General features: G+C 41.1%; 1 long non-coding RNA gene across 9 annotated transcripts in view; it reads right to left on the reverse strand.

Annotated features, from left to right (window-relative positions):
- Positions 1-333: 333 nt before the first annotated feature.
- Positions 334-13,116, reverse strand: part of LOC110360822 (uncharacterized) — a 31,877-nt gene continuing 19,094 nt past the window's right edge. For 4 of the 9 annotated variants that reach the window (XR_010471904.1, XR_010471906.1, XR_010471903.1 and 1 more), the window contains 2 exons: positions 9,350-10,441; positions 334-5,273 (listed from right to left, as the gene is read on the reverse strand). This is a non-coding gene — a long non-coding RNA (uncharacterized LOC110360822). The remainder of the gene's footprint in view (positions 5,274-9,349; positions 10,442-13,116) is intronic. The other 5 variants (XR_010471909.1, XR_010471911.1, XR_010471907.1 and 2 more) reach the window with 3 other exon arrangements.

Consider the following 13,116-nt stretch of genomic DNA (forward strand, 5'->3'; position numbering starts at 1 on the left):
CCTTTGTCTCTTGCCCCAAGTCATTAAACACTAATCCCATCACTCTTCCTAATCCTCTGCAGTGGAGCCAGAGTTCAGTTTCCGAAACTGTCTTTGTTGCTTTCCTAATAGACAGCTTGCTCTGGATTTTGGTTGGTTCGGTCACATTTAGGGCTTTCCAGTGCAGTTCTTTAATGAAGTGCCATTAATGAAACTTTTCCTCCTTCATGCAGTGTGCGCGGGCATCAATTGGTTTAGTGTTAAGTAGGGTAAGGTCCCTAGTCATCTTAGCAGCCTTTGCAAAATATGACTGTCAAAGGCAAAACCTAGGAAACAAGACCATTGAAGAATATAGCCAGTGAAGTACTCGTTTAATTACTAAGGATTTACAAAAGAAAATCTGTTCTTTGTGGCTTACAAAAGGCAACAAGCTCAGAAGAGATAGTAAAGGGTTTGGGACCTGTTCCCTTTTCACCCTCCCCCTCTTCCCAACAAATCCTGGAAGAGGAAATGTGGCTGAGCAAGGGCATCAAAGCCTATTGTAAACTCTTTCCAACCTGCCGCAGGACGCTCACTTTTTAAGTGGGAGGTGTTTCACTTGATGCTCAAATAAACTTTGAGTCCTCTCCTGCCAGGAGATCTGGCCACGTTATCCGTATCAGTTCTTCCATGGCAGAAAGTTGAGCTTCAGTCGATTCCTCTGTGCTGAAAACAAGAGCTTCTTCATAACCAAAGTGTTTCTGATGACAGAAGGTGGTTTGCAGAGTTGCATTTGGTTGCGTAGGTATCATCTCATGTGGCTGATATTTTGAAGAGAGTACTTTCTAGCCAGAGTATAAATGGCAAAACTTTGTATTATTTCTTATGATAGTGATGCTCAAAACCATTCACATTCATTTCATTTCATATATGTGTAAGAAGGGAAGCAAAAATTGTTTATGTAGAAACTCTTGAGAAAAATTGCTTATGTCTGGAGCAGACACATCTCTAGCTTAAAACTTTTGCCAGAATGATAGATTTTGTATGTTTAAGTATAACTCTTTCTATTTTAGAAAGCTTTATTCTGCAGCCAGGTACAAGAGTCCCGGAGATCCTGAGAGCATCTTTTCACTTAATCTTGAGATTTGGATTGAATCTTCAACTTCCATGTTCTCAATGGGATTCAAAATAAAAAAAAAAAAAAAAAAAAAAAAGACTGTGAATGTAGGAAAAGTATTGAAGCTGGCAAATCTGCTGGCTGTATATATTATATTCGTTAGGTGTTAACATTTTTTCCTGTTATATGAACTATCTAATCACCAGAAAACTTGTGACATGAAATAAACCACATCTTATTGTACAGCACACTTCCCATACACTCTATTTTACTACGTTCATATGCTGTATAAATGAGATCCAGGTTTGATTATTAAACAATTTAATTGCTCTGGCAAAGTTGATATTGTAGTGCCCTGGAACAGAGTCCTCCAAAGGAAGATATTCCTTAAAGGCTTTTTCAACAACTGGCAGGTCTGTGTTTGGTTTGTCTAGATTCTAGTTTTCTCCTTTTTTTTTTTTTAATAGTCGTTTATTTACTTTTTTGTTTGCTTTTTTGTTTACGTTCTTATATTCTTGGATTTTGTTCTGGTTTGTTGTCAGAATGTTCTGGCAGGTGACACCCTAACTTGATCTTCTTCAAACATTTTGGTGCAATTATCTTGCCTTTCATTGTAAGCCAGCTCCATAACTTGCTTTACTAAAGAAATCTCTCAAATCCCCTGGGAAAATAAATCAGATCCATTTAAAAACTGAATAAATCACAACAAAGTGATTCATCTGCAAATGAAACCACAGCGTTCTCTGTAGATAAAGCAAAACAACTGTATTTTGCCACTTCATCAGCGTTTCTTCCCCCCGCCTCAAATTCCAATGTGCATCTACTGTTGGCAATAAAAGTTACGCTTGCACGTTGTTAAAATTTGTTCATATGCTTTAGCACTTCTACTTTCCTTGTAATTGACTTGCCAAGCCTCTTACTTTGGGGAATCGGAACAGCTTTTGCATGTGATGAGGAAAAATTTCCTGTACAAGTCACTCTGAAAAAAAAGAAAGAAATTAAAAAATCCAGAACGCATTGTGGTGGTGATTATAGGCTGTGTTGGAACAGCACACACCAGCAGCATCACCAGCTGAGTGCCAGCTGTCTGCTAGACTACGACCCTTTAAACTCAGTCCTCCCTCAAGCTGATCTGCCCATGGTGAATTAGCTCCCCATGGCTACATCCTGGCAGAGCTTTTCATTTAATCCTTCCCTTCCTTTCCATTTCCCAACTACTGGCTTTTCCTTTTTTCCCCACTCGTCTTCTCTCTCTGCTTTCACCAACTGCAGCTCAGATGTAGGAGGAATGTTGGATGGGTCCATGCAACTTCTGGGGAATGTCTTCTGCAGGGAATGGCCCATAATGATTTGATAATCATTAAAAAAAGCATGTTGGGGACTGACATCAAAACAAGGAGTACTGGTAAATGGTGACGTAGCTTTCTCTAAACTGAGTATGTTGCTGAGCGTAATAAACAGATCTTTAACTAGTTACGGATGTCTAGATCAAGGCTGGATGCTGGTCCTCAGCACAGGCTGGTAGGGTGCACGCCTGGCTTGCGTGGCTGCCATTTTGGGACAAGCTTTCATGCCCATTTGCATGAGTGGCAGCATCCCCTTGGACTTCAGCCCAATGGAGCCTTGGAAAATGCAGTCAGGCGATCAGCTCTGAGGGGTAACAAATGGATCTCATTATTGATTAATATTGATTTGTTGATATGGCCACGGATGAAACATCTGTTTTTCTTTGTCTGGTGTTGATTTCCTCTCCTTCCCATCTACAGGAGCCCATGCAGGGCTCCATGCATGTGGAATTTTCTCATGAAGCCCTCGCTGTAGCTTCAACAAAAGGACATGAAGAATTTCCTTTCCTTTGCTACCAGTGGCATTCAGACAGAAAGAGAACCCCTAGAAAATGTAAAAGCTTTTGTAAAAACATAAGAAAAGCATTTAAAGCCTTTTCAAAGGAAGAAAACATTAATGTAAAGCCTCCCATAGTTGTCTGCCAGTGCAGTCTTTCTTGATTTGAAGAGGTTTTGCTGACCTTGGGGGTCAGGGAGGCAGAATTGATGCTTTTGCTGGGTTTTGTTGTTGGTTTTATTGTTCTGCTGGTTTGTTTTGAGTTCCATGATATCTTATTTTTCATCAACATACGTGTGAACTCTGATTATACTTGAACATTTATTTACCCCACCAGAAGCATCACTTTTTAAGTATGAAAATACCCAGGTATGTTGCTTTGACAAATAAGTTTCCCTGATATACAATGAGAGCTTTCACTCTGATACCAAGCAGTAATCTTCAATGAAAGATTTCAGTTGTGGGTTTGCATAATTACATCAACTCATCATGGCAGGAATCAACCTCGTACCCTCAGAATGGACTGCAAAGCTGTGGAGATCAGCTCTTCTTTCCTACTCCCCCTTAGCTTCCCAGGCAGTGCTACTGATGGTCAAAATCAATGCATCTCATGAAGGAGCCGCAAAACTGATGACTTCCAAAGAGAGTTTGAGCCAAGTGGTAGGGTTGAGTAGGGGGAGGGAGACGGGGAACAGAGTGGTGAAGGAGGAGCACCGGGAGAGACTTTGCTCACCAAAAGAAGGGAAACTGGCGAGAGAATTGGGAAGTTACAGAAATACATAGAAAGGTTATGCACATTTCTACCATTCAAGTGGTTATGCTCTAATACCTTGCCTCTTTGATGGCATCATTCCCTGCCTCGATAGTACATCTGATAGCCTTGGGAGGCTTGGAGAACAAATGTCCTAAGAAAGGGGATTTAGTAAAAGTAAACCTCTTCAAACCACACCTCTTTCCGAAGCAACAGCCCTAGAGCTGTGAGCATCTCTAGGCTGCCTGCTTGGGAGGCTGAACAGAAAAGGCACGAGAAAGGTAGTTTTATTGTAAAGAAGAGAGAAAACTATTCCGATTCAAAGATGCTGGAACACTCAGAATACATTTAGGGTCTTCTGTTTCCTTCTTTCAATCTGTCAGAGTAAACATTTTGGTGTGAATTTTCATGGGAAACAAAAACAGGTTTTTGTTCAGGAGAAGGGGAAAGTAGAGGTCCTTAATAAATTTATCAAAAAGATGTGTCACCTTTTCCACAGCCTTCATCCTCCTTCGCTCTTGTGTCTTTTGTCTGTAGCAAAATCTTCCCTGCCTCCAACCAAAACCAGAAAAAATGCTCCAGTGCCCATGCAGTGACACTAGGTACTTGGTCTGAGGAGTTTCTGATTGTTGGAAGGTCCTAGAGACATCTGTCTGGGTCTAGCTCAGAGAAGTGAGGACTAATGGCTTTGTCCAGGAGGAAGATACAAGTAGGGTGGGAAGCACACACAGTTTCCAGAGCACCCTTCTATTGATGTCAGAGTCCAGTGGTTCAAGGAGTTGGGTTTCTGGGTGGAAGTCATGACTGTGCTCTCAAGCATACAGTTTTCCCCATGGAAACTCGCACTTGTGAAGAAACTTCTCCCTACAAAAATGTTTATAAAGGTATGTAGGTGAAATTCATTGGCCTCCGTTTTAGAAGAAGTCATATTCCATGACCTAATGGCCCTGGATGTCTGTGAACGATTCCAGATTTTAAACTGTCCCTGTGAAAAGAAGTGCCAGATTCTAAAATTATCCTATGAGAAAGGCTCATACAAAGATTTCTCTTTCAACGGGGTTTCCACGTCAAGTTTCTGCTGCTCAAAGGACTTGCGGTGCAGTATGTCAGCTTTGATGATGGAATTATTACCCTCTTGCCTGGATTTTATTTTATGTTTGTTTTCCCTTCTCCCTCCAGCACCACCCTTGAAAAAGTGCTAATTACCCATATATGCCCCCGCCTCTCCCCCCTGAAGGAGAAGCAGCAGCAATACCACAGCCCCGCTGCCATCGGGGCAGGGGTAAGGGCTTTCCAAGAGAAACACTCCGACAACACAGCTCTTGAGTGCCTCAGCCGTAAATCTTCTTTGGGAGCCTTAGCCTGCTTTTTGGACTCTGCCATTTTTCTCTCAGACAATTCAGAGCCTGCCCTGTTGCCTCTTGGAGAGGGAGAAAGAGCACGGCTTGCTCTGGAGAGAAGAGGATTTAAGTTTTCTATAATATTGGGATGAAATGACCGGAAAAGCTGACAGGATACAATTCTTTTAAGCTAGAAAGTGGTAACAGTCTTCCACTGTCTGCAAGGTTAGCAGGAAGTAGAGGGCAAGGAGACCTTAATCCATGTCTGTTAAGGGAAGGAACAGAAATAATCAGCTTAATACACAGTAAAGGAGATTTAAATTTAAACTTGTACCAAAAATGGTTAAGCACTGAAGCAGACTACTCAGTAACCATGTGCAATCGCCAGTTCAGGAGGCACATCTGTTGGTTGTATCTAAGGAGATTCAATCCTGTCTCCAGTAGATGATGTAGGTGACTCCTCAGAGAAAACACTCATCTCTATTTTGTATGGTTGCCTAAAGAGAGCATTCCCACTATAGAGATGCTGATATCTGGTTCCTAGGTTCAAAAAATAACATAAGAAAAGCCATATTGGTTCAAAACTAAAGATCTAACCCAGTGTCCTGTCTGCTATGGGGACCTGCAGCACATGGAAGGAGTGCAAGAGCAAGAGGGTCATGCAGGGATAATTTGAGGGAAGTATCTCCCACACTGCGAATGTAGCCAGACAGAGATGTTGTCTTTGTATGGTCAGTGTGGTTGGCTCACCTGGTAGGTTTTGCATTAGTTTTTTGACTTGGGAAGAAGTAAGTGCTCACGGGAAGGTGGAAGAGGCAAGATGGCAATAGGAGAAAAGCCACAAGTTGTGGGAAGAGAGACTGGAGCACAAGGGAGGAGAAAGGCTTTGCCATGAAGGAAAGCAGATGGTAGCATTAGCCATGACATCAATGACCAAGTCCAAAACAAGTCCTCTCGTAATTATGTCTTTATGTTAAATCCACTGTCTGGAATACTGTTGCTCTCCACAGCTTAGATGTCATGTTTGGAGCTGAATCAAATGATGGCCACACAGCGTTAATATATTTGCCAGTCATAGAGTGAAACATCTGGCTACGAAAGACCCCACTTCATTTCCAGTCCTCTGCTTGCCCCAGGGACCCAGTCCTTCCATTGGGGCATGGAGGGATGAGGGTGGTCTGCTCCACTGTAGGTTCTGGGGGGTGATGGACCTCATCACTGATGCTAGAAGGGCTCCAGTGCTGATGGAAATGGCACCTGGAGAATCCAAAACAGTGAGGAAGTGATGGAGATCCACCGTGGCCAGGCTTATATTGAAAAACCAATGTACTGCTTTCCTGTGAACCTCTCTATTTGTGGCTGGTTTAGCTGGAGAGGAACTGATGCCTTGAGAGGAGCATCTGAAACCAAATTGCTATCAATTATTTCTTTGTTTTGTAGTATTTTTGGTCTGAAAAGGTTGATTTATTAAGTTTGGTTGCACGGGGGGGAGTGTTGGGAGACAGTTTTAATGGGTCTGGATTGTCACTTAATTGGTTTTTCACAAATGATGTCTGGCATTTTTGGTTTTACACTGTCCTGACAAGAAAGTATTTGAAACCAGATTTCTGTTGGAGGAAAAACTCTTTTTCATGGTTAGTGATTTGCTGTGAGAGCTACTGCAGAGGGGTGTGGGTCCCAAACCATCGCTTTTTTTTCTTTACCCTCCTGTTCTCCCCCACTTCTGGCAGACTCTAGTACCCCTAAACCCTACCACTGACTTAGAACTTGTTCTTGTTGGGAGATTTATAGATGTTGAATTATCTGAATTAAGTTACTGCCTGTGGCTATAATCCTGGAGATTTCTGTTCCATATTCAAGCATAGCCAGTGTTACATCGCAGAAGCGTGCAGCTTAACAATTTTAGTTGGAACTTTACTGTCTTCATCTTTGCTGTGTGTCCACATTTGTCCACCCAAGCTTGAGAGTGGGGAGAGGCTTTCAAATTTCTGTCATCATGAGACAGCACTCCTCATCTTCAAGCTGGTAGATATCACTGGTGACAATCTTCACCAAGAGGAAATTTGTAACTAAGCTGTTGCTTCAGTTAAAATATCTTTCCTAAAAAAAGAAAAAGGGATCCCTCTGTGTCAGGAGAGGATGGGGAAGCTAAGAAAGTCACACAGTGGTTGTTATGTCACATCTAGAAATTACATTAATAGAGCACTTCCACTGTCCCATATTTTTCTGATTTTGTGAATGTCACATGTAGAACAGCATCATGTGGTTACTAATTATGACTACCAAAGTGCAATTTGTAATAAGGCTAGCAGATGTTTGCAGCACTAAATATAAAACAAAAGTCAGATCAAACCAGCTCTTTTTGCCCGGGACATATCCACTCTAGATCATGTATAATGTGTGTTTCGTTTTTAAAACAAGTTATTCTCCATAAATTGTCTCTCTCACACCTTTTAAGGTCTCGAATTGTGATGTGATCTGCAAGTTAAGGTTGCAGAAAATTATAATATTCCATTTGCTTGTACTTGGGTTGTTATTTTGCTTTCTATCGGTCAAGGAGGAGTTTTGCCACTGATTACGGTAGGACAGGGTCAGCCCTTCTGTTTTGCTTTTGTAAGGATTTTAAAGGCCATGTGAAAATAAGGAAAGTTCGTGTTGACCAAAATGCCTGTGATGAACGAAAAGACAGTCATTTGCACTCATGTGAGAAGACCTCTGCTAAGAGCCATCAATCCTGCTTGTGACAGCGTATTGACACTTACTAGTCTTTAGGATTCATTTCTTAAAATGCTAATGCAGACAAGTTCCTGTTTGTTGTGGGAAAATATGGTGGAACTTTGTTAGATGAGACACTCGAGTGCAAATAAATGTTTCCTGTAAGAAAGCATTTGGCTGAATTTTCTTTTTTTAATCTCCTAAATTGTTTCCCCATGTCCTTAGTGACACCATTTGGGAAAGAAAAAAATCATCATCAAAAATAAAAGTCAACTGCGCACATGCCAGAGATAATTGGAGATTTATAATACGCCCTATCTAACTTGTGAGCGTTGAAATAACATACGTGAGTGATGGGCTGAAACTTCATGGCATGAAGGATGCCTTTCTGGATAATTTACGTCTTGGGGGGTAGTATCTTAAAATCAGAGGTCCTGTCTTCACTCTGTGCACATTAAAAACCACATGGTGCTTTTCATAAGAGCCTGGGTTTGCCCCAGCAGTCTCAGCTAAAATTTTCCCCTGCTCTTTAGTCTTGCAGCGTGTGCTATGCACAGACCATCTGGTCACCATTCTGCACCCTGTCCGTGGCTGCTTTTAATGGTGAAATTATTTCTGTCTGTATACAGTTGGTAGAGTATTTTGCATACTGCACATGCTCAAGGTATTACATATGAAAGGCATTATGTAAGATTACAGGGAATGAAAAATACTCTGTTAAAAATTGTTAGTAATTGCCCAGAGTGCTCTTGTGACACCATTTGATGATGCAGGATCCTTAACTGCTGCTCTGAAACGGTCTAGTTTTTAATTTGCATTTTAAATCTTATCGACTGTGAAATTCTTTGATTTTGGTACCCTTATTATTGGCATCTCAGATGGCCCTTCTACAAGCCAGACCCATGTGTCTGATCATCTAAAGACATATCTAAATAAACAAAAAGTACAAAAAAGAGGAGTTTGGAGACATGCCCCAGGCTTTCACACCCTGCATGAGCATCGCTCAGCATGCAGCCCACATTTCCCCATTTCCAGCCCTGTGTTCCTGGCCTGGCGCAGGTGACAGCAAGTTCAAACACTAACAGGTACAGTGAGGTCAATGCGGCTGGTGTGCTGGGTTTTAGCAAAACAAATTTGGCTACTGGACTTTAGGCTGTGCTGTTAGGACATCCATTCCAGTCCTGATCCTCTCAGTTTGTAGTCAAAGACCTAAAGCTCAGTTCATCTGCTTAATGTTAGCGTTAAGTGAGGCTGGAGGTGACCCAAGGTTCCGGGGACATCCATACCAACATTAGCATTAAGTGAGGCTGGAGGTGACCCAAGATTTTGGGGACATCCATACCAACACTAGCATTAAGTGAGGCTGGAGGTGACCCAAGGTTTTGGGGACATCCATACCAACACTAGCATCAAATGAGGCTGGAGGTGACTCAAGGTTTCAGGAACATCTATACTGTGGTTATATGTGTCCAGTGGGAGTAGGCACTGGAGGTCCAACCAGGGCATCACCAATGGCTCTGGCTGGACTGACTCTAATGACTATTCCCATAATTTTTTAGTGACTATTCCCATAATTTTGCCAACACCTCCCCATGCAACATAAATGCTGCTCCAAATAGGACATACCTGTGGTCATCCTTTACAAGCTTTCCTATATCAAGGCTTATGTTGGAAAAGGAGATGTTTCTGGAACCAGAGCTTCAGTTAGCACTGTAAAATCACCAGGATCATTTCTTGGGACAGACAGACAGCCATGTTGTTGAAGACATTTGTTTCTTCATATGGTGCAAAATTGCCATAAGGGCGTTGTACAACCACCTGTACTTCCATACAACCCTGTTCTGAGCACAACCATAACAATGGAGCACAAGTCCAGGGCCACGAAATTCAGCCAAAACACAGACAAAAAATTTAGCTGTTTTGGTGACAATTCATCTTGAAAAAGCCAAACTGCAGAGCAGGACACAGAGCTTGGGGAAGCCGGGGGGGCTTTGCTGGGCTCCTCTTGGCTCTGCTAAAGGGAAGCACGTTAGCACATCCCCAAAGGCGAGCGTGGGCCCAAGTGTTTTGGGGTCCCTTTTAGTTAAATCTTGATTTAACATTATTCTCTCACAGGTTTTTGGGTCAAGGTTGTTTTAGTAGGATCTGCTTGCCCTCACACACGCGCCTTTGGGCAGAAACAAGGAATGTTCCACCAGCTTTGCAGAGTTTCAGAGTCACGCATCATTTCAATCTAAAAATAAATCCCAAACGTAGTATTCTATTATTGAAGACAAGTTGATCTGTGCTTTCCACACAGTGCCTAGAAAAGAAATGATGCTGCATTATGTTTTCAGCTTGGGCATGAAGCCAGGACTAACTGCTCACTAATGTAATTATTACCAAAAACACTGTGGGCTGGTTTGTGGAAGGCTCTAGGTTCTTTGGTGGAGCTGGGCAAGCTCTACCACCCAAAATCCTCTTTCTGTGTACATGGAGAGCTTAGAGGATATGCACATTTAAGCATCCTTACTCAGAATCAGGTTTTTAATGTAACTACAATAACTTTTAGATGGCTTTGACTACTGAAAGGGGAAAAAAAGTGGTTTAGAATTACTAAAACCACAAGGTGACTATGGGTTGTAACGGAGATCTTTCAACAGCTCCTACTGAAACACAGAGGAGCCATGCTGGACCATCTCTTCTTAAATCCTTGCAGACATCAGTGAGTAGTCCTGCCTTTAAAAAAAGAAAAGAAAAATCAATGGCACAATTTCACCCTGAATCATTTGTTCTGTTGGTGAAAGTCACAGGGAAAAGTTCTAAAATTATACAATTATAACAATAAATCAATTCAGCATGTCATTTCTGCTTTTCTACATTAATAAATTAACCATGTAACATTGTTCAAAATTATGTCAGTTACGCATATAATAATCTTTTAAATTAATGAAGTGATGAAGCAGTTTGATGACACACATGATTTACAGGGCTGCTTTTAGCTAATGTTAAAAGCCTTTCATTTAATAAATTGCCCCCTTGAGAAATTACCAAAAATGAATATTTTCTATGCTAAATGTTCCAAGGTTTACACTTTTTCAATATATTAACAAATGGCAAGGGAGAAGCATTTTTCAAAATATATCTTCTTTTACATATATTTAATTGAAATTAATTAGTATATTACTTTAGAAGGAAATTATCACAGAGAAAGGTGCAGGATCATTTATGAGAGTTTCTTGTGGCAATAAAACAGAATTTAAACAATGGAATTAATCATGTCCTTAAAAATTTTTATGATAGATTAGGAATCATTCCAAGCTTTTTGATTAAATAGAAGGACATTCCATACAGATGGGATAAAAAAAAAAAATCCAGCTATTCCACTGCAATTAATATTTCCATGGTTTCATTATGTCAGGATATGTGCATGCTGAATATTTACTGAGCTTAAAGCAAGAGTCCAAGTGAGGTTCACAAGATATATATTTTGCTTTGCTCTTCCTTGCGCTCGGCACCCTGATGTAATGTATGCACGATGTTATGAATGCTTAATATTTCCCATGTTATGCACGTCTTATAAGAAGCGAGCTTTAAAGACACTTTCTCATAGGGTTGGTTGGGATTCAAGGAACATAACATGAAATGGTATAGTATGTCCTATAAAAGAGGTTAAAATGGAGGTTATAATTATGAAAGCTCAATAGATTTGAAAGCCAACACAGTGCCCTCTTGCATGTGATACTATCTCTAGAAAGGGAAAGAGATATATAGGACTATAAAGGAAAGCCTGTAATTGATGCTCTCTGTCCTTATTAGGATTTGTTTTAGTAACATCAGGGACTCGTTTTTGTACTACCTCTGAATAAATAATGTGCACAGTAGGTTGGGTCAATTCCTTTTCACTTTGAAATATTTTCAGCGGTTGCACTAAAACCAAGAATAATTCATTGGCTTTTTGTAAGGCAGCTGGATGTATTATGAAAAATAGGCGCATTAGCTGAGTTATTGGGGGAGTCTGTAACAGGGGCCAGCATGAAAAAGAAGGGACCCCTGGCCTTTGGGGTGATGGGAGAGCATTTTCCAGCTCAATCAGGAGCATTTCTCAAAAAATAAACAGGATCGCAGAAAAAGACCTTGTTCCAGTGTTTGTATTTTAACGCTCCAGGGGTGAAGTCTGCCACATAGCAGAGACTCCTACGGGAGACCCACATATAATTACCCACGGACACAGCTTTGCCTCCTGTAAGTAAACCACCATAATGAGCACAGCTCCTCAAATACATATTTATTTTAAAAAATAAGTGAAACAGAACCATCCCAAAAAAGCCTGAAAATTGATTCCAGTGCAGGCTTTGTTTGGCTTCTGCTCCTGGCACTGATTGCAGAGTTTAATATCTCCGGCAAGTCGCTGCCTTATCCCAAGTGCCAAGTTCCTGATCTCTCAAACTGCTTCAGCCCTGCTGGTTACCTATGGTAGGAGAGATGTGGTGATGCTTAGCGAACGGTTGGGAAGTCCTTTGAGATATCCTTGGGTGAAATGGTCTGCAGAAGGACAAACTAATTATTAATAGCAAGGATTAATGTATTAGTTGTGACTCATTCTAAAATATTTCTACAGGTATTCCCTTGGTAGCTGCATCATCTGAAACTTGTGAGGATTTTTTGCTGGGGGGGTTAACTGGGTTGGGTTGTTTTTTTTTGTGAAAATGTTCATTGGAGAGGTTGGGCTTTGCAGAGCTGCCTCTAGGGCATCTCTTAGTGCTCTCATCCCTGGAAAAATATCATCAAGGAAATCCTGTCTGTCTGTCCATCACCTTCCTCTTGCACTGGGTAAGAAGAGACAGGTTTTTCCTTGAGTATGTATTCAATGTGAAAGTCCCACCTTGAAACTCAGTCTTCAGAGCAGGGCTGGTTTGATTTGGATAGATAGCAAACAGAAAAATCCAGATGTGCTCGTATATTTCATGTAACTTTATTATGGCTTTCTAGGAAAAAAAAATTCCTTTAAAAAATCATCATATGAGATCATGTCATGAACTTTACCAAAGGGTTTCCGTCTCTCCATAGAACTTACTGCTCTGTAACAACTAAACGAAATACAGTACGTCTTCACAAATCTGTACTGGTTTCTGCCCGTCTTCCTGTTATCAGCCTGGCATTTATAAATGGTTAGATTTGGGTTTTGGCTTTAGAACTTGAATGTGCAAGGGCAGGTTTATAATTTTTTATAATTTTTCAGAAACTATATCAGTCTTAGCAAAGTGAGGAGAATTTCTGGGATGGTGGAAAATGATATTGCACGTGCTCCTGTGTACAAAGTTTGTTCATCCAGAGATGGCTGTCAGAGCAGCAGGAGTTTGTCATGAGATCTGGGGAAGCCCAGTGTAAATACGACTTGTGATTTGTACCGA

This window comes from Columba livia, chromosome 3, assembly GCF_036013475.1.
Source record: "Columba livia isolate bColLiv1 breed racing homer chromosome 3, bColLiv1.pat.W.v2, whole genome shotgun sequence".
Classification (NCBI taxonomy): Eukaryota; Metazoa; Chordata; class Aves; order Columbiformes; family Columbidae; genus Columba; species Columba livia.